Here is a 5,194-nt window from a genome sequence, read left to right as displayed (position 1 = left end):
TTTCCTCTGAGATATGTGCAATATTTAGCTTTCTTCAATCAATCAATCAGTGGTATTTATTAAGTGCAAATCACTCTACTAAGCCCTTGGAAGAGTATACCAAAATAGAGTTGGTAGCCACACAACCCACCTACAAGGAGCTTATGATCTATAATCTCCATTACATTATATGATCTCTGTGATCAATAATTGTCAAATATGGTGAGTAGTTGAAAAATCAAGGGATGAATTCTATGGATGTTTTGTATTTCTTCACCTAGGCATCCTGACCTAAATATTCAGTTTTCAGATATTGAAAGTTACAGGTATCTAAGTTGTATGTTTCAGGCATCCTGTTGCTAATGCCTTGTCTTGTCTTATGTCGAGTCATCTCCGACCCATAGAGACTCCATGGTCACATCTCTCCCAGAATGCCCCACCTCCATCTGAAATTGTTCTGGTAGTGTAGCCATAGAGTTTTCTTGGTAAAAATACAGAAGTGGTTTACCACTGCCTTCTTCTGCACAGTAAACTTGAGTCTCTGCCTTTGTGCCAATGCCACTCTCATGCCACTGCTGCCCAGCACAGGTGATTTTGGGCTTATAACAGATGGCCTTCCACTCACTAGCCAACTGCCCAAGCTAGGAATGGAATGAGTATGCCTCTGCTTGACTCTCCCTCCCACAGCTGAGATTGGTAGAGTACTGGGAACTCTCCAAGTGCAATCCCAAGAGGGGTGCTAATGCCTATTTGGTTTTAAAACACATGGATGATCACATCTCATCCTGTGTCATTCAACATTTTGTGGTTGCTCTACATGCCACCGAGTAGTGAACATCATTATGGCATTTGTTAAGCGCTTACTAGGTGTCGAGCACTATTCTAAATGTCAGAGTAGTTACAAGATAATTAGGTTGGACACAGTCCCTATTCCATGTAGGGATCACAGTCTTAATCCGCATTTTACAAATGAGGTAACTGAGGCACAAAGAGTTGAGTGACTTGCCCAAGGTCACACAGAAGACAAGAGGCTAAGCTAAGACTAGAACACAGGTCCTCTGACTCCCAGGCCATTGCTCCTTTCATTAGGGCATGCTGCAATCTCTAGGTCACGTTGCTTCCTTAATTAATGATCCAGAGACTCTATTACAACATGGAAAGAGCAATATTGAAATTTCCATCTGCTACCTCTCAGGTTCAGGGGATGTATCCAAACAAGAACTCAGAATATTTTCATCTCACTCTTGTTCAAATGTATATAAGTATAATTTTCTCTCCACTTAACTCAAATGGCTATGAATTTCAAAAGATGGCTGTCAACTCAAAGTAAAGAATAGTTAAGCAATTTGTTCCATTTCTCCCTAGTTGTTCACCAGCCTAAATGTTCCCTTTAGTAGATTGGAGTCTCCTAATTTGCACTATTCAATACTTCTTTTAGATTGTCAGTTAAGTGCAGTCTTCGCAGAAAGTAGCCAGGGAGTCATCAGTTATAAATCTTGCAGAAATAAGAGGTTTGAGAAAAAAAGTTCTCTTCTTTAGCCTAATGATACGCCACATGCCACCCTTTTCCCATATAAAAATCATATAAGAGAGTTAAGTCAATCCAATCTTCACAGTAGGAAATGCAGGGAAGGAAGTTAGAAGAAACCCCCCCGCCCATGCTCATACCCTACCTCCTGTCCAGAACTCCCTCTTCATATCTGGCAGAGCCCCCACGATCCCCATCTTCAAAGCCCTTCTAAAATCACATCTCTTCCAGAAAGCCTCGCTTAACTACCCTCTCATGTCCCCACCATTTACATACATATTCTCACTTCTGTTGTTTTTCCTTTCTGTATTATATTTTCACATCTGTCTCCCCCACTAGATTGTAAGCTACTTGAGGGTAGTGATTATGTCTACCAACTCTATGACAGTAACCTCATTGTGGGCAAAGAATGTATATTATATTGTACTCTCCCAAACACTTAGTACAGTGCTCTGCACACCGTAAGTGCTTAATAAATGTGATTGACTGACAGATTGACTATTAAATTATATTCTCCCAAGTGCTTAGTACAGTAGGTCTCACCAGGAAGGGATCAATAAACTCCAGATTGATTGACTGAAGAAGGTAAAAGGAAATGGGGGGAAAAAAGAAGAAAAGGGGTAAAGGGGAAAAGGGGGAAAGAAAAGTGAAGAAATACTAGGAGGGGACCCCCTCCCCTAAACACGCACACACACACAAAGTCTCAAACAAGCAAGGACCTTAAACACTGGGTCACATGAGATCTAAACAGAAGCCTGCTCACATGCAAACATATGTAGCTTCCCTTTGTACTCACAGAAGATGCTACTGACAATGAAATTCTTCCAAAGGTGCCCATTTGACTGAAAAGGCCAATGTCGGACCCTCAGTCCCTGCCACATTGTGTATACACAAAGACTGACCCTTGTCACGTTTGTTGCTTGCAGTGCCTGGCTCTGTTTTCATTTTTGCCTCCTCGTGACATGATCCTTTCCAAGCTTCTGTATGAAAGGAACCTTTCCTTTCTTCATAGCAATGTCCCCTGCTGGTCTAATTGCACGAATTGGTAGTGCCTGATACATAGTAATCTCTTAAATACCATAAAAAAACCTGACTCCTAGCTTTCAGTTGGAATGCAACACTGACTGAGGCTTCATTTTACTATATCTTTAAGACATTTCCTCTGTCCTCTTGCTTGGATTTCATAATTTCAGCCTAGTTTGATATTCAGCCATTGTTCTGGAATTATGAAGTTGTCCACTCTCTTCAGGAGAGCCACCCAGAGTAACCAATTCTTGCTTCATGGGAAATAAAATGGACATGTGGAGTCTCTCTGGTAACTCCTCCTCAGGATCAGGTCAATTTTCCCACTTCCCTACCCTTTGCCTCTTTCATTGCCATCTTTAAACTACTTCCAACCTGACTTCTCTCTTGTAGTGACTTGGCTTCTCCATTCCCCATGGCCCCATTTCGGTCATTCCCATCCTTCCCACACTTGCTTGTGCCTCTGACATTAGTGCCATAAAGGAAGCTGGTGATGCAAGGTTGAAAGAGATGTGGCATAGTGGATAGAGCATGAGTCAGGGAGTCAGAAGGTCATGAGTTCTAATCCTTGGTGCAACACTTGTCTGCTCTGTGGCCTTGGGCAAGTCACTTCACTTATCTGGCCCTCAGATACCTCGTCTGTAAAATGGGAATTAAGACTGTGAGCCCCAAGAGGGAGAGGGACTGTGTCCAATCCAATTTGCTTGTAATCCACCCCACCAATTAGTACAGTACTTGGCACATAGTAAGCACTTAGAAAATACCACAATTATTATTATTATTATTATTAAGTGCCATTGAGTCATTTCCAATTCATAGCAACTCTATGGTTATATTTTCTCCAGAAGGTCCTGTCTTCTGCCATAATCCATAACCTTTCTAATTAATGATTCTTCCATTATCATTGTTATGGTCTCTAACCATCTAGCTGCTGGTCTGCCTCTTCCACATTTTCTCTGGATTTTTCCTAGCATTAGTGTCTTCTCAAGAGAATTAGTCTTCCTGATTATGTGTCCAAAATATGTTAATCTAAGCCAAGTCATATGACCTTCCTAAGACCACTTTGGCTTAACTTGCTCCCAAATCCATTTGTTTGTTTTTTGGGCAGTCCATGGTATTCGAATGGAATGCAAAAGTTGTTACTGGAATGGAAATTATTATATAAATTCAGAAATCTCATAGGTGTCATTTGTCTTAACTCAAAACATCTTGCATTAAAGACAACCTGCTCATCTAAACCAGGGGAAGAAGAGTTATTTCCTCAATTCGAAAGATGGAAAACAGCAGCCAGGGTTACAAATTTCAATGAAAATGGAATGATGGCTTTTACTTTAGGATTGATATGACCCAGAACCAAATAATCGGGGCCTCTCTGGGGACTCAGGGTTAACAAGTAGATTTTAAAAGTTTTAGTCATTTTCTCTTCACTTCCCAGCTGGAAGGTATTTTCATTACAAAGACCACTTCAGGCAAAGAGTCTCACAGGCTTCTCAAATGGTATGGAAGACCATTCTAGAGCTATCATTTCCAGTTAACAGATCTTCAAAAAGAAATTCTACCAGTAAGACACCTTCTGGATTTCATTATCCCACACAAAAAATATGGTATATTTACATTATAATTGTGACAATATAAATTAAAAACGCCTATAATGAAATAATGAGTGTGTTTATACTTTGAATTGAATAAGCTAGTTAACCATGAAAACAAGAATTGAAAGATGCTCAAATGAAATAACAGGTTGTTCTGGGTTTACCCATTAATTTGTAGCTACCCAATTCAGAGTTCAAACTGCAGCCTACACACCTTCTTGTGGGAACTAATTCCATTTGCTTGCCACCCACTAGATGAAGCATTATGTCCTATGGCTTGGTTTGATTCGACCAAGTTCAAGCTTTAGTAGCGATTCCCTTTCCTCACAGAGAGGAATTTGGTGAGCAAATGGAAGAGCAGAGTAGCCTCGCTAAAGAACACAGACCTCGTAGTCAAAGGACCTGGTTTCTAACCCTCACTCCAGCCCTCACCTGCATTGTGTGACTTTGGTCATGTCTCTTAACTTTTTTATATCTCAGTTTCCTTATCTGCAAAATGAGGATTCTGAGCCCAGAGTGGGACAAAGACTGTGTCTAATCTGATTGTATTGTATTTACCCTAGTGCTTAGCACATAGCAAGTGCTTAACAAATGCTGCTATTATTAATAACAATTGTTCGTTCAAAAATCAGTCATGCTTTTGTAAACTTCAATCATATCCCCGCTCAAGCTTTTGAATTTCCAGTCTGAAGAGTCCTAACCCTTACAGTCTCTTCTCTAAAAGAAGCTACTCCATCTCCCTGAACACCTAGATTTCCCTTCTAGAATCTAAGATGCCCTTTCTTCAATGTGGCAAACAGAATCTTTTTTTGAAAATCCTGGATTTTCCACTGCTGATCTAGTAAACTACCTCACAAATAGGAAAGAATCAAACTGACTTTTTTCTCTTAATGGCCTTCTGATTACTTGTTTTATTTAAAAACAATGTTCTTTATAGATAAAATAACTACTGTGGCTGTTGCACATAAATGCTATAGAAAAATATGGGCTGTGTTAAGTATTTGCGTAATTGGACAACTGCTAAATTCCTTATGCTCTACTCTAGACCATACTGTTGAAACAAAGATGAAGT

The 5,194-nt window shown here is 40.1% G+C and overlaps 1 non-coding gene across 1 annotated transcript; it reads right to left on the bottom strand.

The window, feature by feature from the left end:
- Positions 1-577: 577 nt before the first annotated feature.
- LOC114809696 lies at positions 578-716 on the bottom strand. The gene has a single exon (XR_003757473.1). It is a non-coding gene; the product is annotated as a small nucleolar RNA SNORA7 (small nucleolar RNA).
- Positions 717-5,194: the final 4,478 nt, after the last annotated feature.

The sequence above is a fragment of the Ornithorhynchus anatinus genome, chromosome 2, assembly GCF_004115215.2.
Source record: "Ornithorhynchus anatinus isolate Pmale09 chromosome 2, mOrnAna1.pri.v4, whole genome shotgun sequence".
Taxonomy (NCBI): domain Eukaryota; kingdom Metazoa; phylum Chordata; class Mammalia; order Monotremata; family Ornithorhynchidae; genus Ornithorhynchus; species Ornithorhynchus anatinus.
This window is presented reverse-complemented; position numbering and strand designations above follow the sequence as displayed.